Here is a 24754-nt window from a genome sequence, read left to right as displayed (position 1 = left end):
CCCAAACTCATCCCCTATTTTCATCCATGCAGGTAATCCCGAACCATAGTGGGCTTGGAGCTGCGAGGGATTTGGAGTGGCCACTCTTCATCAATATGGATTTCTTCTGGTGATTTGGACTTCAATTTTCTTTACTTTGATGATTTGGGTTTTGTTATGTAATAAGGCCGCTTATAATTATTTTTTTTTGTGGTTTTGATTTATAACTTATCATGATGATCTTAAATTATATTAACTATCAAAGTGGGCTAGATCTAGGGCTCGTTTTCCAAAAACATAAACTGATTTCAAAGTAACACGATCTCGAACAAGGCTTCTACTGTGATAACATTTTCCCAAAATTAGATATGCTTTATTTTAAAATGAACATAATTACAATGGTAACTTAAAAGAAATACACGATGTTGGAGTGTGGCAAGGGTGGTGTGCATGTCTAGGATTGGATCCGAAAGAGCTTGGTACTTAAGCAGTCCGATGGACTCACCTTCTCTTTTCTGGTTTCCTACCTGGTGCACAGCTTCCATTCACTTTAACCCTTAATGAATTAATCCTTTGAACATCAAGTACGATTTTCTGAACTTAGAACGGAAAAATGTTTTTAACTTTTTTTGATGTGGCACGTCGGATCCGGTCATAACGTCTAGGCCGGGTTTGGGGTGTTACAACTATCTTTAGAGGTATGTCATGACACCCTCAGTCTGTGCCACGAAATCAAAGGCAGTCTTGTGTTTTTTCCATTCTACTCCCTATGTTGTGACATCGAGTCATCCGTGTTGTGATATAGCGACTGATATCTGTTTAGTGCACCTTTTATTGGTCTCCTACACACTTACAAAGTGTGTTAGCTCACCCTTAGGTCTCATTCGACTCCTAAGGTCAATAAACGACTCAATTTGCACATTTTATTGAATGTAAATAAAATTATGAAAACTAAACTAAAATATTGTAACACCCCAAACCCGGCCCAGACGTTATGGCCAAATCTGACGTGCCACATTGGAGTTGAAAATCCGCGTTTCGTTTTAGTGTTTTAAAAGCCGTATATTTTGTTGAGTTAACAAAGTGTATGGAAGCTAGGCACCAGGTAGGTATCCGAGGCAGAGGAGGTGAGCCATGAAGGCTGCTTAAGTACCAAGCTCTTTGGTTGGATCCAATTCTAGACATGCCCACAACCATCGCCACACTTAGTTATACTGAATTTAAATTTGTTTAAGTGGACGTCTTTGATAAATCAATTAATCGTATGCGTTAGAGATATTTTAAAAACAATTATCGTTTTGAAAACACGTCCTAAGTCTAGCCCATTTGAATAATTATTAACCAATTTTAAAGTTATTAAAATTAAAATAATCCGAAAAGAAATAAAAGAAAAGTTAAAATTGGCCTTATTACAACCCAAAAATAAATAAAAATTAAAGGAAATTAAATGAAAACCAACACTTATTTAAAAGCCCAAAGACGATCACCGTGGCCACTCTGAATCCTCTCCGGCCCAAGTCCCCACATCAAGGCTCACCTGCAAGGTTAAGGAAAGGGTGAGTTTGGAAACTCGATGTGCAACAAGCCCTTTCGAGCCCAAAACAATAGCGACTGTTGGGTCTAAGCCCAAAACCAATCTCAAACATGTCTTGGACCATAGCCCTTTTCATATTTCATAATTCATAACACTGGGCCGAAGCCTTTTCATATTTCATATTCTTGGGCGAAGCCTTTCTTCAGAAATGTTGTGGCCCAAAGGCCCATTTTATAACACATGTAATGTCAATGAAAGAATGCAACCCATTTGGGAGACTACTCAACCCACCTTCCGCTACTCTCCACCGTACCAACCAAAGACACCATGTGGGGATTAACTCGACCCACCCCGCCATAATTCTCCACCGGCATAGATAGCTTTATCATATATCTGAGGCCTAGCCTCTTTTAATAATCAGGGCAAAAGCCCTTTTAATAACTGGGGCATAAGCCCTTTAATAACTGAGGTATAAGCCCTTTTGATAACTGGGGCATAAGCCCTTTTGATAACTGGGGCATAAGCCCTTTAATAACTGGGGCATAAGCCCTTTTGCACTTCCTCCATCCATATAGAGACCCAACCCAATGCATTTATAAACATCTCATGTGCATATCATACATATCATGTGCATATCATACATGTCATGTGCATATCATACATATCATGTTTATCAAAATCCCATGCATTAAGTTCATATATAAACCCTAGGGGTATAATGGTCATTTTTACCTAGGGGCAAAACGGTCATTTTCATATTATAAGGGTAATCTTGTAATTTTACCAAAAATTAGGGTTTCCATGTTCATTAACGGTTACAAACAATTCATGGGTGCAAACAGTGATTCTGGCCCATTTTTAGCGAAATCGAGTTATTGGGCCAAAAACCCCTAATGGGCCCTACTTAGCCGATTCTGTCATCTAGGCCCATTTAGCCTTTATCCATAACAATATTAACAGTTTTAATATGCAATTTAACAGATTTCCATTTCCTACCAAATTTACCCAAATGGGCCCGAAAGCCTATTGGGCCCTAATTCAGCCCCTCGCGGCCCAACTTATCGTGAACGCCAAAACACGCCCTTACTGTTTCCATTATTCCCGATCATCATCTCATCGATTCTAACTAACTAGTGAGCGTTAAGCTTGCTCACAAGTCCTCGAAATGCCGAAATTTGGCATTTCGACTTTTAGGTATTTATCGCTTTAAGCTATGAAAAGGGTTCGTTACACACTGTTTGGCGATATTCCTCGACGAGATCTCCTACGATTTCTCCTATAATCCATCATTAATAATCAGCTTCCATAATTGAACCAAACCTCAAATCATCTAATACTAATACTTACACATTCGCCACCATCCATAATGGCCTTAGGAATCTTACCTTTGTCGCGATTGATGACTAGGTCTAGCCACTCGGTGATCCAAGCTACTCCAAGTCGACACTACACCTTGCTGCTCCTTCAATAAATAAACCAAAATATTAAAAGAAGACCCCATAAGGCCTACACCCACATTCGCCACCTCCCTAAACTAGGGGTTTTGACTTTAGCCATAGTTACACTAGGAATTGTTTAGAGTTTGAACACTTACCACGTCTTCCTCCTCTTGAATCCGGATGCCTAAAAGGTAAAGGAATTGAGCGCCAACTATTGAAAAGGAAAGAAAAGGTTGCTGGTCACAAAGAATCGGCACCCACCTATCTTCACCGATTTGACTTTTTGCGGTATTTGGTGAAGTAGAGATTAAAGAAAGAAATAATAAATGAGTAGAGGAAAGTAATAGGCTGGATTTTGAAAAGAAAAGGAGAAAAGATGAGAGGAAGGATGGTAGATTCAGCTAGGGAAGAAAAAGAAGAGAAAAACTAAAACAAAGGAGAAAACGGCACAGCAAAGACCCTAATGCCGAAATTACTAACCTAATACCCTTCTGCCGATTTCCCCTCTCTAACCCCTTCCAAACGGCTAAGCTCTATCCTTCTCTCAAATCCCTAAAATCTCTCCCCTTATTCCTCCTTAATTTATGCATTTGACTTGATCCAATTCTCCTCTTACAGAATCCACTTAGGTTCCAACACTTACCCTTCTTGCACATAAAAATAAATACTCTTATTTGCCAACACAGGGAATCGAACCCAGGTCTTCCTCTATGCTCCACACACCACCTTTTTAGGAGCTTAGTGGCGTCACCCTTGCCACTTTACCAAAGCTCTTTTGTGATACATTTTACCCACAACTTAATATAAGGGCACCTAGCCAGAACCCCTAACTCCTAAGTCCAAAATTTAAAAATTCTACCGGGTTTTGGCCAACTCATGGGCCTTCCATAAGCCCATTTACATACCCAAATTATGAATTCCATAATCACATACCAAATTTTAGAAAATTACTTAAAATATCAGGAATCGCGAAAAACCTGAAAATCAGGATGTTACAAATATAATGAAAATGCTTGTCTTTTAAATTAATTTTCTACACTAAATTACAAAAAATCAGTGTTGCTAAGAGAATGGAAATTTTGGTGTTCAAATAAGCTAAAGTTGAGGAAATGATAATGATTTAGGTGAGTTTCAAACTCCAAACTCATTGTTATGATTTACGCTGTTTAACTAGGCCATGGTTGCCTAAGCATGAAGCATAATAATATAAGTATGCGTTGCATGAATTTAGGAATCTTTAAGGGGCTAAAAGAAGATAGGATGGAATAGAGAGAGAACCCATTAGTTATCGCCTCAGTCAAAGCTTCAGACTTTGCAGATGGAACACTGCCGTGTTTGAGCGTCAATATTGGGCGACACTGTGATGACGATATATGACATAAGACCATAGATAAAAGAGGCTATGGTAGTCTGGTAAAGGTACATAGTGTAAGACCATGGATGAAAGATGTCATGGAAGCATGGTACACGAAAATGATGAGGAAGTACGACCATAGATGCATGGTATAAGGTATACGGTGTAAAACCATAGATGAAAGACAATATGACAACCATGTATGATGATTAAAACCATTGATGTAAGACTCTATGGCATCATAGCGTAATACGTCAGGATGGTGAAATGATGTAAGACCATGGATGAAAGATTCCATGGCATCCATACATAGAAATTCCATCAAGATAGTAAACACAAAACAAAGGCAAAGTCCACAGGGATAGTAAACAAATAACAAAGATGAAGTTCGTCGAGACAACAAACATAGATAAGTCTGCTAGGACGAGAGAAAGAGGTAAGAAGGGTATAACACCATAGTTAGGCTATGACATCCAATAAAGTCTACCATGAAACAAATATAGTAAGTATGCCATGATCTCAAGTGAAAGGTATCCAACTAGGGCTACCAGTACAAGAAACCCCACAGATGGGTGACCGCCTCCAGACATACAAACGTCCAAAGTAAAAATCCTACACAAAATATGTCAAATAGACTGTGTTCATAAGTATACGGGTTAGGTTGTAATATAGTTATAGTAAAGTAGGTGAGTACTCTGAGGATTGTACCTAAGGAAGGCGAACACTAAATTAATCCTAACCTAAACATAAATAGAGCTAATTAGTACTTTAAATACGACTAAACATAAAGAAAGATTTTTTTGATATTTTTATAAATAAATAATAAAATAATATAAATGGAAAAAATTTGGGAAATTTGCTATGGAAACTGAATCAAATCTGAGCACGGGTGATTATCTCGCTTTGGTAGTCATAAAGAGCTGTAACTTAAAGTTTCTTGTTTAATCAACTAGTCGTTACCCTAGTAGGATCTCTCGATCTTCCACGAGTAGGCAAGAACCATGTAATATCCCTAAACCGGTATAGTACTTTTGGGTATACTTTTCGAGTTCGAGTGTGAAACTAGAAATTTATAAGGTTTCTTGTAATTTTAATTTAATTTAGGAGGTTAATTTCATCTAAAATTGATTAAATAATAATATTGAATATTAAAAAATATTTTCAACAAATTAATTTTAAAGATTTTAAATAATTATTAGTGAAAATAATCTATTTGGGTCGAAAAAAATTTTAAGATAATTTTAATGCGGGTAATTTGAGTAAATTTTAAATATTAATTAAATAGGATTTAATTGTAAAACAAGGGAAAATTTAGAGTATTTATATGGCAAATAATCCTTAAAATTTAGAATTTTGGAGGGAAAAGATTAGATGATAAAGTAAGGGAAATGTGGTAGTGGACATTAGGCAAATTTCCCAAATTTTAAATTTCTGATGGGTGGTTTCAGTTTGAAAGCTAATGTATCTAGCCCAGCTTTCACACATTTTACATCAGATTAGAGAGCTTTAAAATTCATTTTCTTTGCAAGTTTTTAAAGACCTATCATCAGAGAATAGATCCAACTAATTTCCTTCTCAAAATACTCTCTCAATTCACCCGATATTATTCTCAAAAGTAGCCAAAAATATTCTGAAATTTCTCAAGTTTCTTGAATCAAGATTTTCAATCAACAAATTTGGAGTGAATCAAAGGTAATCTTCAATCCTAAACTTGTTTTTATGATGATTAGAGACATTTTATATGATTTGAGAGACAATAAAAGGATTGTTAGTAATGTCGTTTTCTTCCAAGAACACAAGGTCATTTAATGGTGGATCCTGAATTTTGAGAAGAAATCCACAAATCAATGGATGTTCCAACTCAAAATGGATCTATTAAATGGTTTTTGATCTTATTTATCAAGAGTAAACATGATTTGTGAGGTAATTTAAAGAAATCCAAATTTCATCATTTTCATGAATCAATTTTCTGAAATTTTGTGAAATTTATTTAAAGATGAAATTGATGTTTAGTATAAGTGTATTTGGTCTAGTATTGATGATTGAAAGTGTTTAGGAAGGTTAGAGAGATCGATTTTGTAAGGAATCAAGTTTTCGATTTGATGTTACAAATCCAATAAGATATCTTTGTGATAGTATTTCGATTAGTATAGTTAATTAAAATTTGTGTTTATTATAGAATTGGAAAGGTGATAATGTCTACTTTATCTTTTTTTAAGCTTTGAATCTTAAAGAGGACTGAGCTAATCGAAATTGCAGCTTGGATTCGCTTGGTTGATCACTTGTTTGTGATAAAATAAATTGTATGGTGGGTGTTTTTAAGGGCAATTTGGTAAATTGACCCTCATTTATGTTAAATAAGTAGCTTAATCGATGATTTCAATTGATTAATTATGGTTGAATGGCTGATTTTTGCAAGATTGATATTATATGTAAAGGAGTTGAATTTTTTATTGAATAATGGTAAATTAGCATTTAAGTGGTTTGTGCAATTTAATTAGGCTAATTATATTGATAACTAAAGCATGTTTACTGGTATTTTTGATAACGATATATCAGTGTTACATTTTGTAATTAAATATTGGAAAATAACAAATGAAATGCTTGATTTAATTGGATTTTAAATGGCTATGTTACATGTTACACATAAGAATTTTGTCACATTAAATTGAGCACAGTAATGACTGATTTTTATGCTATGTTTGATTGAATATATTAGCAACATACATGGTGGATCCATTGGATATAGTTGACATGCCATAGGCTTTGTGAGTACTCACCTTTACTTGTTACATTGTGAGCATATGGCTCTAGGTGGACTAATTTGTTTGGAGTAGATAAGGGAGTTTTAAGCATGAGTCTCCACTCATTGGGTTATTTGAAGCGCTATAAGGGAGCATGTGCTTCGATTAGCTCAACTCAGTGGACTACATTTGATAATTGTGGGAGTTTGGAGACCCGTTATCTGATTATGATCACCCGATTAAGCCATGAGAAGTGTATGCCAATATATTTATGTGTGATTTCTATTATGTCATTCGATGTTTGTAAACCATGAATAATTGATTCTTGATATTGATAAAGCATATGGAAAATAAATTGACATGTTTCATTATTATGGCTGATAATTTGTGATTGATTGGATGTGATTTAAGCATAATTTGAATGTTGATTTACTAGTCGTTTTTATTAATATTCACTGAGGTTTTTACACCCTCAGAATCTATGCAGATAATCGTCGGGAATGAGGAGATGAGGAGGTGAGCAAAAGAGTTCCAAGAGATTTAGCTTTGGTAGAGATTTTATTCACATTTTAGAGATTGTAATTGGGCATTGTGGAACTCTTTTGATGTCAATAAATTCAATTGAAGGTGTATGTATATGTATGTTAATTAATCGTAGTTAAATCGGGTTTAAATTTTTATCTTTTTAAATTGGTATTCTAATTGGTTTAAGTTACAATTTAGTCCTAAAAATTGATTAGTCTAATTAGAGCCTTATATGATAAGGAAACTTGGTAAAATTTTAGAGTTAGTCTCATACTGGGTAAAACTTGATAGAAAGGCACTTAATTTATAATTCAAAATTGGTAATGATAGTTTACAATTGTTACAATTTAGTCCCTAATAATAAAACTTGAATTAGACATAGTAAACGAATTCAAATTAAGCTAAATTTTTTGGGCTTACATAATTTGACTAAAAGAAGGTTGGTAAACACTTAGATATAAAATCGTGTTAGTTTTACAATAGGTGGTAAAATGAAAAAAATGCCCTTAGGTTAAATTACCTACGAAAAATTTAAAATTGGCTCATAATTTGCTTCCATATTAATAAATAATTAGTAATTAGATAAGATTGAGGTGTTATAAGGTCAGGGTGTGTCTTGGGTGGTCATTAGCCAGAGAGTCACTTAGGTGGGTAATGTAATGCTTCGAGTTCGGGCCAGTCTGTGTCAGTCGGGTTTAGGGTGTGACATTTGGTGGAATCAAAGCTCTAGATTTAAAATCTAAGGTTAGCCTAGGTTGCTTGAATATTAATGATCTTATGACGTTTGCTTGCTTGTGTTGATTAAAAATTTAGTATTTTTTTCCATCCATGATCTTTGTGATAGAAATTGTTCTTGGGGCAGGATTCGGAACACAAGGCCCTATAAGAACTGTACTTAGTTAAATCTTGGATCTCTTGCCACTACTCACTCCTGGTACGTTTTCTTTACTATTTCTCTTTAGTAAACGGTAGTTTTTATGCCTCCACGTCGTGATTGGGTAGTATGGTTAACGATGCACCGCCGCGAGATGATGCTCAAATGGGTCAGTCAAGCACTTCATGTCTAAGATGGTACGAGCACTATAGCGTATCACTAGTGCTAATGCTGCTGTGGCTCGTCAGGGTTTGCCACTAGAGAATTTAAGAGCTCTTGGTGGTATGGAGTTTCATGGTGTAAAGGGCGGTGATCCGACAAGTGTAGAGTATTGGTTGGAGGGTGTTGTTTGTATTCTTAGTCAAATGGGTTGTTCTGACGAGGATAAGTTAGATTGCACCATATCACTACTGATGGACAAGGATCACATATGGTGGATGACTATCGAAATGGGTGCTTCACCGAATCTTCTAACTTGGGACTTCTTCTTAGCATCATTTCAGAGGATGTTTATGAACGAGAAGTATCTCGAGGCTAGGAGACGGGAGTTTAGGGATCTTTTTTAGGGTACTCTATCGGTGACGAGTACGAGGCTGAGTGTGTTTGATTGAGCCAATATGCTCCTAACTTGGTGTGTAATACCCCAAACTCGGCCTAGACTTACGACCGAATCTGACGTGTCACATTGAAGTGCCATCCAAAACTTGTACTTGATTGGTGAAAAACTATTCTAAAGTTAAAACCTGTAACGCCCCTAACCCGAATTTGTCACTGGAATAGAGTTACGGAGCATTACCGGAGTTATCGATTTATTTATTAGATATTTTATTTCATCTAACGTTCATATTTGGAACTAATTAAAATCAATCATATTGTTCTTTATACATACTTATTTTTCTCGACATGTTTTACTTGAATTTATTACTCGTCTCAATATACTTAATTTCCTTGTACCAACATATCAAAGATAATCAGATATTGACATATCATGATAAATATCATTCTCTTGCCATTTCTTCATAAACATAAATCAGGTAATTCATTATATCGATATTTCATGCATTTAAAAATAAAATTCTTGCAATTTAATCCTTATTTTCAGCCGTTATTCTCATACAAATTGATAACAACCCATATATTCTATAAAATATCAAAATTTTCATAATTTCAACACTTTTCAATTTAATCATTAAAACATGTTTTTCCTTGATCTTGAATTAAATTAATAATTTTGTTCAATTTTGCAATTTTAAATAATAAAATAATCCACTTCATGCAAATTGGTCATTTCTAACTTTTTACAAATTTACCCATAAAATTTTACTTTTATTCAATTTAGTCCCTGAGCCTAAAACATGCAAATTAGCTATGCTAGCTGAATATTCATACATATTTTCCTCCTCCTCCTCCTCTCCATTCACATCCTTAATTTATATAATATGCTTATAAGTAACATTATCTATAATTTCACTATTTATTTATATGTATATTCAAAGCTGTTATATCTTGAGCTACAGAATTCCAAATTAAGATCCGTTAATTTTATTTGAAGCTAGACTCACATGCCTTATTACCATAAAATTTTTAGAATTTTTATTTTAGCCAATTAGTATAGTTTATTCATTAAATTCTCCCCTATTTTACTATTTGACAGTTCTAACCACTCTTCACTACAGTTTAATTATCTCTTTAAACAGAATTCAAATGATTTTATAATTTGTTTCTTATAACAATATACTCATTAAGGAATCTAACCATATAAATTATGACCCAAAATTATTTTTTTATAATTTTTAATGATTTTTCCAAGTCAGAATAGGGGATCTTAAAATCATTCTGAACCAGACTCACAAAAATATAAATATCTCAGAATACAGAATTCCTTTACTTTTTATATGAAAATAGAATCAATAATATTTAATTCCATATCTCACTCAGCTTCTAATTCAATTTATACCATTTTTGGTGATTTTTCAAATTTAGTCTATTGCTGCTGTCCAAAACTATTTTAGTGCAACATATTGATTACCAAGTTTATAACACTCTTATTTCCATTCTCTACCATATTTCCCATTATTTTCTCTCATTTCCCTTCACTAATATATCAAGAACATGGATCATTATATAAGAAAACTCTACCTTAACATCATTTTCATGCTTTTGATATTACCTTTCATGAGAAGCTCTACTTAAAATATATTGAAATATTAAAATTCTTACCTTGTCCCATTGATTTTAATCTTTAACTTGATTTCTCTCTCTACTCCAACTTCTATTTCTTGAATCTAATTTGATATTCCAACTCCCCTTAGCCTCCTTAACATTTTTCTCTCTTGGTAGCTATGAAAATTCTTTTGATTTTTAGGTGAAAAGGGTAAATTTTTGGTGGAAAGACTAAATTGTAAAGAAAGGAAAGTTTACTCTTCTCTTTTCTTTCTAATGTGAGATGCATGAAAATGATGGTGTTGTTCCCTCTCTTTTTTTCTTTCCATACACACATATATATATACTAAATAAAATAATAAAATAATAATAAATATCTTATTAAAATATTAAATAATTAATAATTAAATCACTATAAAATATCACCAACATCATCATTACTTTCTAGATTTCCCTCTCCTCCAATTGACCATTTTGCCCTTTGTGATCTTTTAAAATTCCATTCTTGAGTCATCACTTAAGTTGATAAAATTGTAATTTAGTCCCTGATAATTCTTCACTTATTCAATTTGTCCTTATTCATCAATTTTCCTTGGTTTCTACATCATTCCACCCTTAAAATACTTGCACTATTAGTCCTTCAAATTTTGAGTATTTACTCTTGGGCCACAAAACTTTTCTCACTTTTACAATTTAGTCATTTCTTGAATCAATATGTCAAAATATACTTCCCAGTGACATAACTCAATTTTCCTCTTCTTGTCACTTTATTTCCTTATTTTACTGTATTAAGGATAATATCTTACTGTAGAAATTTTCGGGGTGTTACATTTCTCTCCCCCTTAGAAGAAATTTCATCCTCGAAATTTCCTTGTTTTCTTTTGATCATGGACTCCATTATCTCTATAATTCTATAGTTTCATTCTTCATATATTTATCTAATTCATCATTTATATCCATTCACTATACCTTCATTTAACAATTTAATTTTAATTCAATATTTTCAAATATGAATCAGAGATAATCCCTTACTTTGTGACGAAAATTGTTTACCTTTTTAAAGAGGCCCTGTAGGCTAAACAGAACACTTAGGATATATAGAGCAGATACAGAGGTGCATTATTATGAACTATCAAACAGAGAGGACTTGGTGAGTAGCAACGTGCTATTATCGGATAATGTGCTAGAGTCTCTTAATGGTATACCACTAATATCTTAGTAGATCTAATCTCATCTACTTAGGCAAATTACATTATGCACGCATATCGCTTTTACACTTTTAGCATAATGCTTTTACATACTTTACAATTTAATCATTGTGCCATTAACCTGTTATGTTTATATCTTCTCTTTCTTTAATACATGTAATATATTTCAAAATTCACTAATAATCTTTATCATGTACTTCATATATCACTTTCTAATTCCAATTTCACTTTCAATTCATTCACAACTCAATTTAATTTCCATTCAATTCAATAATAACACTACCTCATACTTCTCTTACCATATACATAATTTAAATTTAACATTTAATAATAATAAATAATTTGAATTATATTAATACAACCGTCACGCTGATTATGTCTATACTCAATGGTATTACCATAATTCAAATTATAAAAACTTTAAGAAATAATAGACATCAAGCATGTAACAATATAAGTCATATGTGTTAATTTATGCTTTAATTTCATATCTCAACATTAGTCTTTTATCAAATGGCATCATAAAAACTTTAAGAAATAATAGACATCAATCATGTAACAATATATATCATCTATATTATCTTTAATCAAATCATGAACCTTTAGTTTAAGCTTTCAATCTCATATACCATGTAACACCCTTATACCATGTTTGTTTCAAGGAAATTGATATAGGAATATTACATTTGGTGCCAAAGTAATTCTTGGCCAATCACTAATATACTAGAACATAAATGGAAAATTTTAAATAATTTATAATTTAGTCCTTACTACTACTTGAAACATACTTAATTTTTCTTAAGTACATGTCATTCTATTAAAAAGTTTAAACATTTCCTCTTATTACCTAGAGATGTGATGAGATGGAAGCTCGTAATCTCAAATACAACTCTTCAAAATTTTTGTACCTAATCTTACCACTATTTTATTTTTAATAAATCTTTCATGTATTTAAAACTTTAAATTTTCTTAACAATATGTATCTTAAATAGCTTTTCTTCATTTTAATTTATATGCCTTCTTACTATATCAATATTCATTTCATGCATTTTATCAATAAGCATTTTATAAAATCATTATTTCATATATTTCATTTCTATATCTCAATTCAATAATTTATTTTATTTCATATCTAGAACCTTCGACGTTAATCATTCAATACTTATTTAAACCAACATTTTCAATAAAAATAATTATAGTTAATTCATAAGTTTATATTCAATTAACTCATACACTATTTCATTATTTCTAATTCATTTTATTTTCACTTCTTATTTCGATATCTCAATTTCAATTCACATTTCAATTCATAATTTCTTTCTTATATATATATATATATATATATATATTAAGTACGATCAATCAAATTTATTTAGTTTTCTTTCTTCAGTTATTCACCCTATTAACAAACCCGGACTTTGACGGATACAAGGATTCCAACCCAAACACACCAGTAATATCCAACCAAAACACACCAGAATAATCATGTAATCCTCCCAAACGCACCAGAATCACATACGTATCCATTACCGGAATAGGGTACGAGGCATTACGAGGATTTACATATCATTTAACAAAAATTTCAGTTAAATACTTACCGTTTCTTCATAAGTATACATAGTTCATTTCATTATATCAATATTTCATGCACCATCATTTCCATATATTTTATGTATATTTATTCCGGTAATAGTTCATATCAAACTTAACATAAATTATATTCCTTGGACTTATACTTATTTCATGCAACTATTCTGTACATATATTTCCATATGACCAATTCCTGTAAACATTTCACACAACCTTTTTGTATAACCAATTCATATAACCATTTGTCATCTGGAACATATTACCTGAATATTAGTTGCTCAACAGATGTCTTGGTGACTCTCATCGACGATCTTATTTATCTTCGACATGATGCTATAGTGTCTTTCAACTATGGTCTTACTCATTTTCTGTCAGGTTGCCTATGGTATCTTTCAACCATGGTCTTGTTCATTTCCCCGTCATGTTGCCATGGTATCTTTCAACCATGGTCTTATTCATTTCATATCACGTTGTCATGGTATCTTTCAACCATGGTCTTACACATTTCATATCATGTTGCCATGGTATTTTTCAACCATGGTCTTACACATTTCATATAATGTTGTCATGGTATCTTTCAACCATTGTCTTATACATTTGAATCGCGATACCATAGTGTCTTTCAGCTATGGCTTACTGTCTGAATCGTGATGCCATAGCGTCTTTCAGCTATGGTCTTACTCATTTCTGGTATGATGCCATAGTCCAACTATGGTCTTACACGTGTATTGCCATGGCCTAGCCATGGTCTTACACTCGTGGTGCCATATCCCAGATATGGTCTATCATCAGGATGCCATAGCCTAGCTATGGTCTTACACATATATTGCCATGGCCCAGCTACGGTCTTATCCGTCAATTCATCACTATTCACTGAATGGTCATACTCAATTCAGCATTCTACTCCATTCGAACTTTTGATCCGATTTCCATAATTTAACAATATTCATAATTCAATAGCAAACATATGAAATAATACATTATATCAGTCATAATTTAGCAAATAATCATGAAAGTTCAATCATATAAACTTACCTCGCTAAATTACAGAAATACCAAAATTCAGGGGCATTTTAGAAATTTTCTATTTTTCTCTATATTCCACCCAATATTTATCTAAATTGATAATTTCATTCAATTTATTAATTTAAACAATAAAACAATTCATTTCAAATTTCACTTTCCAACAACATACTATCAAATATTTATCTCAATTTCATTCAATTCAATATTGATGCTTACCTTAAAATTTTTACTTACTATACACATAAATTTAAATATAACATTTATTCATACCTTTATGAGTTTGGACTCATCGTAATCATCTTTTACTCATATACTTGAGTATCGCTTTCAACATTATCGGAATTAGCTCGGTTGGGAAACATCTCTATCTTTAAGTAAAACAAATCTCATTAGAGTCAAAAGATATCACACTATCACAGGTTATGTAATGTATTTCTAGGCTTCACATTTCACATGTGCTACATTCGGTTCGAGAACCGACTAAACCTTAGCTTTGATACCACTAAATGTAACTCCCCTAACTGGAGTTACCAATTTATTTATTAGACATTTTATTTCATCTAACATTCATATTTGGAACCAATTAAAATCAATCATATTGTCCTTTAAACATACTTATTTTTCTCGACATGTTTTACTTGAATTTATTACTCGTCTCAATATACTTAATTTCCTTGTATCAACGTATCAAAGATAATCACATATTAACATATCGTGATAAATATCATTCTCTTGTCATTTCTCCATAAACATAAATCGGTAATTCATTATATCGATATTTCATGCATTTAAAAATAAAATTCTTGCAATTTAATCCTTATTCCCAGCCATTATTCTCATACAAATTGATAACAACCCATGTATTCTATAAAATATCAAAATTTTTCATAATTTCAACACTTTTCAATTTAATCATTAAAACATGTTTTTTCTCGATCTTGAACTAAATTAATAATTTTGTTCAATTTTTCAATTTTAAATAATAAAATAATCCACTTCATGCAAATTAGTCATTTCTAACTTTTTACAAATTTGCCCATAAAGTTTTACTTTTATTCAATTTAGTCCCTGAGCCTAAAATATGCAAATTAGCTATGCTAGTTGAATATTCATACATATTTTTCTCCTCCTCCTCTCCACTCCACATCCTTAATTTATATAATATGCTTATAAGTAATATTATCTATAATTTCACTATTTACTTATATGTATATTCAAAGCTGTCCATTTGAGTCATAGTCACTAAATTATTTATATCTTGAGCTACAGAACTCCAAATTAAGATCCGTTAATTTTAGCTGAAACTAGACTCACATGAATTCTTACCATTAAATTTTCATAATTTTAGTTTAGAAAAGTAGCACATTTTATTCATTAAATTCTTCCTATTTTTCTATTTGATAGTTTTAACCACTCTTCACTAAAGTTTAATTATCTATTCAAAAAGAACTCAAATGATGTTATAATTTGTTTCTTATAAAATAGACTCATTAAGGAATCTAACGATATAAATTATGTTCCAAAATTATTTTTGAATAATTTTAAAAATTTTTCAAATCAGAATAGGGGATCTCGAAATCATTACGAACCAGTCTCAAAAATTATAAATATCTCATAATAAAGAATTCCTTTACCTTATTTATTTATTTTATATGAAAATATACTCAATAATATTTAATTCCATATGTCACTTAGCTTCTAATTCAATTTCTACCATTTTTGGTGATTTTTCAAAGTTAGCCTGTTGCTGCTGCCCAAAACTACTTTAGTGCAACATACCAAGTTTATAACACTCTTATTTCCATGCTCTACCATATTTCCCATTATTTTCTCTCATTTCCCTTCACTAATATATCAAGAACACAGATCATTATATAAGAAAACTCTACCTTAACATAATTTTCATGCTTTTGATATTACCTTACATGAGAAACTCTACTTAAAATATATTGAAATATTAAAATTCGTACCTTGTCCCATTGATTTTAATCTTTAACTTGATTTATCTCTCTCCTCCAGCTTCTATTTCTTGAATCTAACTTGATATTCCAACTCCCCTTAGTCTCCTTAACATTTTTCTCTCTTGGTAGCTATGAAAATTCTTTTGATTTTTAGGTGAAAATGGTCAATTTTTGGTGGAAGGACTAAATTGTAAAGAAAGGAAAGTTTACTCTTCTCTTTTCTTTCTAACATGGGATGCATGAAAATGGTGGTGTTGTTCTCTCTCTTTTTTTCTTTCCATACACACATATATATATACCAAATAAAATAATAAAATAATAATAAATATCTTATTAAAATTTTAAATAAATAATAATTAAATAACTATAAAATATCACCAACATCATCATTACTTTCTAAATTTCTCTCTCCTCCAATTGACCATTTTGCCCTTTGTGATCTTTTAAAATTTCCTTCTTGAGTCATCACTTAATTTGGTAAAATTGTAATTTAGTCCCTTATAATTCTTCACTATTCAATTTGGTCCTTATTCATCAATTTTCCTCGGTTTTGTACATCATTCCACCCTTAAAATATTTGCACTATTATTCCTTCAACTTTTTCATATTTACACTTTAATCCCTCAAATTTTGAGTATTTACTCTTAGGCCACAAAAATTTTCTCACTTTTACAATTTAGTCCTTTCTTGAATCAATATGTCATAATATACTTCCCAGTGACATAACTCAATTTTCCTCTTCTTGTCACTTTATTTCCTTATTTTACTGTATTAAGGATAATATCTTACTGTAGAAATTTTCGGGGTGTTATAAAACCCATTTAGTTTTTAAATGCTTTGGAAGACTTGGTAAAATTCGTTACTGCAACTGAAATTAACTTAACAAAACGTTTGTTATCATTGATTTTATAATCAGTTTAAAACCGCAGAAGCTTCTCTGGTTGGAAACCTTAAGATTAGAAATGCATGTTTTTCTTTGAAACTGTTATTGTTTAAAAAACTCGATGTTCCTACTCAAGCAGTTTAAAATACAAAATCAAAAGTCGAATAAAAGTTAAAAATCCCCTAAATGGCCTTATTACATAATTAAAACCCAAATATATAGTTCTAGAATAAATTTAAGTCATAATCAAAACATCTGCAATCGTGTGGCCACCTGCACAGTTAAAAGGAAGGGTGAGTTTATGAAAACTTAGTGTGTAATCCCCTATTAATCAAACAGTACACAATGCATACGATGTGATGCGGGCCATGGCCCTATTCGATGTGATGCGATGCGGGCCTTAGCCTATCTGATGACAGATGTGGGCCTAAGCCCAATTCGATGTCGATCAAGGTGTAGGTATGCAACCCATCCCAATCCAACCAACACACCACCCGTACCAACCAACACACTATGTGGGGATTAAATTGATCCATCCAACACACCAATATCACAGCGAAGCTGCTAATAACAGTATACGTGGCATAGCCACTAATATCAGAATACGTGGTAAAGCCACTAGCACAGTACTTCATCCAAATCAGAATCCCAACCCCAATGCAAAATGTCATGTCATAAATAATGTGTGCATGCAAGGTCTCATACTCAGATGCAGTTATATATATATCATACACTCATCAATCAACCTACCTCTAGGGCATAATAGTCATTTGCATCCATTAAGGGTAAAATAGTAATTTTAGCCTGTAGGGGTATTTCGGTTATTTACCTGATTTTTCGGGTCTCAATATAGTTAACGAGCCTTCAAAAGGTCTACAGTCGTCTCAAACGACTCAGATAGCCCATCTGACCAAAACGGTGTAAATGGGCCTATGGCCCACTACTCAGCCCAAGTGGGCCTACACACTTGTGTGGCCTGTTTAGCCCAAATCCAGTAGCGACTATAAGATTACCATAGCATACTCCATTATCTTCCACTTACTGAGAGTTTCATCCGTGTGGGGCCCATGAGCCCACACAGCCCGTCTCAGCCCAACAGGGCCCATAACGGCCCAAACCCACGAGAACCCTCGTGCCGGCATCTATTGTCTGTCTCCCATGACTTGTTGGGTCGGTTCATCTCACGAGCGATCGTTCGCTCGTGAGGCCGCAAATTTTGAAACTTCGGCATTTTGGCTTTTTGGCTTTTATCGATTCACATTAGCGTAATGGTGTGACTACACACCTTTTGGCTTTTGGACAGTAACAGAATGGTGTACGGATACACACCTGGATTTACAAAAATGAGAGAATATCCTAGGAATCCAAAGCCTACAATCGATACAACATACAGTTAGTCTCCACATAAAACAATCCAAATCAATTAATCTATAACCCAACTCTTCTGCTTACCCTAACCGAAAAGAGGGTGGCCAACTGCAACTGGATTAGTTAGGGTCGAGCATCACTTGTATCTAGGCACCTAACTGCACTCACGACAGATTAAAAGGTAGAACTAATTAAAAAGTAGCCTAAAATCATACAGATAACCCTTTGAGAGACTAAGAGCAATCGGCCTTACTCAAGTATTGGAAGACAGGGCTTTAATGTCTCGAGAACGTCCTCCTCCCTTCGTCTCTCAGTGATACTTGGAATCCTAAAACACGCATCATGGGAAAGAGAGGTCACCAATCAACAAATATAGAGATTTAAGAGAAGGGACATTTGGCTTTTAGAAGATAGTAGAAGAAATAGTGTTGCCAATCTCTACACGATATACTTACCAATAGTAAAGGAGCCCAGAATTCGGCCAACCACATAAACTGAGTAACACAGGCAGTAAAATGATGAACCAAAGAAAGAGGGAAATGTTTGAAGAAAAAGGAAGAAGTTTTAGCAAAGAGGGTGTTAAATTCGCTAGCAGGGTTCTGCTAAAGAGAAATATGAAAAGAAGAAAAGAAAGATGGGTATTAGGGATAGGCTATATTCGGCTAAAGATTTAGAAGGGAAGAAAGAAAGAAGAATTATGATTCGACGCACAAAAGAATAAAAGAAGGAAGTTGCGACAAGGGATTTCAGCTTAAATTTAGAAAAGCACGAAAGACTACCAGTGAAATCGGAACAAGGGAGAATGGTACCAAAATTGTAAAAAAAAAGAGCAAAACCCTAAATAGAAGAGAAACAATTCGACACCTCCTACCAAACCAATTGCCGAAAATGCACTCCCAAAACCCTTTGGCCGAATTTGCACCCACAAACACCCCCATTCGGCTACAACTCAACCCAATTTCAAACTCCTTAAAAATCTCCCAGATTTTCTCCCCTTATCCCTCCTTGATATCCTCCATAGCAACCTCTATGAACCATTCAAACTCTCCATAACCAGAGTTCAAATCCAACACCAACTCTTGCCGTCCCCTGGTAGCAAAATAAATGCTACTTGCTTGTCATGGAATTCGAACCCATGCCCTCTCAGATGCTCCACACGCTACTTGCCACTAAGCCACAAGGCTTTTTGTGACATAAAATCCCATACACTTAATCATAAGTCCTAACTACTAACAGCCAGTCTTACTTAAGATCAAAACTAAAAATTTTACCAAGGCCTAGACTCAAACCCAGGCTTCCTAAACATTCCCAAACATACCTAAATCACATAACCAATAAAGAAAACAAGAAATTTGTGTCAAAGCATGCAAAATTACAGACCCTACATTTTTGGGGTATTACAACTCTACCCCCTAAAGGAAATTTTGGCCTCGAAATTTACCTGATCAAAATAAGTGAGGGTATTATTGTCACATTGCCTCCTCTGGTTCCCATGTGGCCTCTTCTAAACTATGGTTACGCCAAAGCACCTTAACCAGTGGAACAAATTTCTTTCTCAATACTTTAACATCACGATCCAATATCTGCACCGGTTCTTCCTCAATAGTCAAATCAGGCCTAACCTCAATTTCCTTAACTGACACAATGTGCGAGGGATTAGAACGATACCGCCTCAGCATTAAAACATGAAACATGCCTGAATCCTATCCAGCTCTAGAGGCAAATCAAGTTGATAAGTGATCGGTCCCATATGCTTTAGTATTTGGTAAGGCCCAATAAACCTAGGGCTAAGCTTTCCTTTCCGCCCAAACCTCAAAATTTTCATCCATGGTGAGATTTTAAGAGAGGCCTAATCCCCCACAGAGTACTGGATCTTCTTACGCTTTAAGTCTACATAAGACTTCTGCCTATCAGATGCTTCCTTTAACTGGTCTTGAATCAGCTTCACCTTGTTTTTTGTATCAGATATTAATTCTAGCCCCAGAATCCTCCGCTTACCCAATTCAGACTAATAGGTAGGAGTACGACACATACGACCATATAACGCCTAGTACGGTGCCATTTGAATACTGGATTCGTAGCTATTGTTATACGCAAATTCTGGCAGCGGCAAATAGTCCTCCCAGCTGCTTCTAAAATCAATTATACAACTTCTTAACATGTCTTCTTGTATCTGGATCACCCTCTCTGACTTCCCATCTGTCTGAGGGTGGATCGCAGTGCTGAAATCCAGTTCTATACCCAAAGCCTAGTGTAACTTCTTTCAAAATCGAGATGTGAATTTAGGATCTCTTTCAGATATGATAGAAACTGGTACACCATGCAGTCTCACAATCTCGACCACATATAGCTTGGCCAACTTCTGCAACGAATAATCAATGTGGACCAGTATAAAATGAGTAGATTTAGTCAATCAATCTACAATCACCCATATTGAATCCTTCTTAGTAGGCGTTAATGGTAGCCCACTCACAAAATCCATGGTTACCCTCTCCCACTTCTAGAGTGGAATTTTAATTGGCTGTAATAACCCAGAAGGTAGTTGATGCTCAGCCTTAACTTGCTGGCATGCCAGGCACTTACTCATATAATTAGTAACTTCGCGTTTCAACCCTGGCCACTAGTACAGCTCACGAAGGTCTCGATATAACTTGTTCATGCCAGGATGGATAGCATATGGACTACTATGCGCCTCTTGTAATATAGACTGCCTCAAATCCAAATCCCTCGACATACAAACTCTTCCATGGAAACATAATATTCCTTCACTATTCGGCCCAAAATCTGTAGTCTCACCATTCTTGACTTGTTGATAACGAGAAACTAGCGACTCATCTAGCAATTGTTTCTTCTTAATTTGATCAGTCCAAGTCCGTCTCACTTGCAATTCAGCTAACAAGCTACCATCATCAAACAGTCTAAGACGAGCAAACATTGCTCTCAAATCAGATACAACCCTACGGCACAATGCATCAGCTACCATATTAGCTTTACCAGGGTGGTACTCAATTGAACAACCATAATCCTTAAGCAACTCTATCCACCTCCGTTGCCTAAGATTTAGCTCTTCCTATGTAAGGAAATACTTGAGGCTTTTATGACCTGTGAAAATAATAGTATTTTCAACGTATAAGTAATGCCTCCAAATCTTCAGCGCGAATATTACTACAGCTAACTCCAAATCATGAGTGGGGTAATTCGCCTCGTAAGGCTTAAGCTGACGAGATGCGTAAGCAACCATCTTACCCTCTTGCATCAACACACAACCCAAACCAATGTGTGACGTATCACTATAGACAGTAAATTCTGTCCCAAGCTCTGACTGTATTAAAATAGGGGCGTTAGTCAAAACATCTTTCAGTTTCTCAAAACTCTCTTACTGTTTATCAGTCCAATTAAACGGTACCCCTTTACGTAGTAACTTGGTCAGAGATGCAGCAATCAGTGAAAACCCCTCAACAAAACGTCTATAATACCCAGCCAGACCCAGAAAGCTTCAAATCTCAGATACCATTTTTGGTGGTTTCCAATCCACTATAGCTTCAATTTTTGAGGATCCACCCTAATCCCTCGACCGACACTACGTGACCTAGAAATGTCAATTCTTGCAGCCAGAACTCACACTGCTGAACTTTGCATAAAGCTGCTTTTCCTTCAGAATTTGTAAGATAATTCGAAGATGTGCATCATGATCCTCTTCGGTTTTTGAATACACTAGGATGTCGTCTATAAACACAACTACGAACCAATCCAAATAAGGCTAGAATACTCAGTTCATCAAATCCATGAAAGCCGCTGGTGCATTCGTCAACCCAAACAGCATCACTAGAAACTCGTAACGACCATAGCGCGTTCTAAATGTAGTCTTATACACATAAGCTTCCTTAACCTTTAGCTGATGATACCTAGTCCGAATATATATCTTGGAGAAAATCGTGGCTCTTCGTAGCTGGTCAAACAGATCATCTATCCTTGGTAAAGGGTACTTGCTCTTGATAGTCAGTTTGTTCAATTGACGATAATCGATGCACATGCGTATGGATCCATCCTTCTTCTTCACAAACAACATCGGTGCTCCCCACGGGGACACACTCGATCGTATGAATCCTCGGTCCAGTAGCTCTTGAATTTGAGCCTTTAACTCTACCAGCTCTTTTGGTGTCATCCTATAACAGGCAATGGACACCGAAGCTACTCCAAGTAGGAGCTTAATGCCAAATTCAACCTCCTAGTTTGGAGGCAACCCAGGAAGTTCTTCAGGAAATACATTCAAAAACTACTTAACAGCTCTAATATCTCCCACAAAAGGACCTTTAGAATCAGAAATACTAACATAAGCTAGGAACATCTCGCAACCCTTACGAACTAGATTCTCAACCCTTAACACAGAAATCACGTTAGACAGATAATCTATTCGCTCCCCTATCACAATCACCTCCTTATCCTCTGTAGACTTTAGCACCATACACTTCGCAGTGCAATCCAATTTTGCATGGTGCTTCACTAGCCAATCCAAACCCAATATAATATCAAATTCCCCAATTAGCAGTTCCATCAAATCCGCCGAAAAAACAACCCCTTGTACCTCTAAGGGCATGTCTCTAAACAAATTATTCACCCCAATAGACTGTCCTAGTGGACTTAACACAGTTATCTCACTAACAGTATTTTCAAACTGGATACCCAACATCCCAGACACAGTGCATGCAATATACGAGTGTGTAGACCCAATATCAATTAAAGTAGTGTATGGTACATTATAAATTAGGAACATACCAGTTATGATGTCAGAGGCGTCACCATCCTCTCGACAACGAGTAGCATAGACCAAGGTTGGTTATCCCTCCTCAGTGTTACAAGCAACTCTGCCCGATACTCTATAATCTCGCTCTCAACCATTTCCACCTCTAGCCTATCAACGACCTATCGGTGGCTGATAACCACCTCTCCCTGGCTGAACATGGCCCTAACCTGTCACTTGCATATGAACAGCCCTCTGAGTACAATTTTTAACCTGATGATCCATAGATCCACACTGAAAACACGCCCCAGTTCATTTCCAACATTCACCTTGATAAGCTCTTCCATAATCAATGTAAGGCTGCGATCTTACTGTAACAACAGGAACCGCTCGGACTGGCCCATCAAATCTGGCCCTCTTTATAGGCCTTCTAGAAGAACCCGAGGGTCCAAAATCCCTCTTGTTTTTGCCCCTATCTTTCTCGCGGTTCTAGCGCTAAGAGCACTTTACATCCTTAGCAATTTTTAGTTTCTCAACAAGGGCAGCAAAGTCTTACTCCCTCTACGGAGCTATCAGCACATGCAACTCATCTCGGAGACCATCCTTGAACCACACACAGCGTTCATACTCATTCACGACTATCCCGCGAGCATACCGACTCAGCCGCAGCAACTCTGCCTCATATTCTACCATGGTCTTATTCCCTTGGGTCAAGTTCAGGAATTCCTTTCTTCGAGTGTGCACATAACTTACGCCCACATACTTCCCTACAAAGGATGCTTTAAAGAAATCCCATGCCAAACGGTCAACTTGCGTACCCTCTCTCACAGTGAGCCAACACTGGAAGCCTCATCTCACAGTAAAAACACTGCTCCTTTTAATTTTTTCTCCAGAGTATAGTTAAGGTCATCCATTATCCTCTCGGCAGCCTCCAACCAATACTCTACCACATTTAGGGCTACACTAGAAACATCTAAGAAAATTTCCACTCCATTAGATTGGAGTCGCTCAAAAATTGACCCTCGGCCTACAGATCCAGTACTTGCTCCAACAACCCTTTCAAGAACACGCAACATTGCTTGAGATAAAGCATCATCCCCAGCTGCTCAGTCATGAGACCCTATCTCAATTACTGGTGGGCTGGTGCCTCCCTAGTCGGCATGTGACCTGATATCGAAGATCCAGCTCTAACACTTCCTCGGCCTCTACTGCGGCCTTGTGCACCCCTTCCGCGAGTACCCCTTGTGCTCATTTCGATAGCAAATTATCTATTTTAAAGTCTTATGAATCAGTTTATAATTTCAGTAATTATTAATCAATGCGTTATGAACAAGAGTAATTAGGGTTTGTTTTCACAGAACAAAG

Source organism: Gossypium arboreum, chromosome 13 (assembly GCF_025698485.1).
Source record: "Gossypium arboreum isolate Shixiya-1 chromosome 13, ASM2569848v2, whole genome shotgun sequence".
NCBI classification, from domain to species: Eukaryota; Viridiplantae; Streptophyta; class Magnoliopsida; order Malvales; family Malvaceae; genus Gossypium; species Gossypium arboreum.
Note: the sequence above shows the minus strand (reverse complement) of the source record.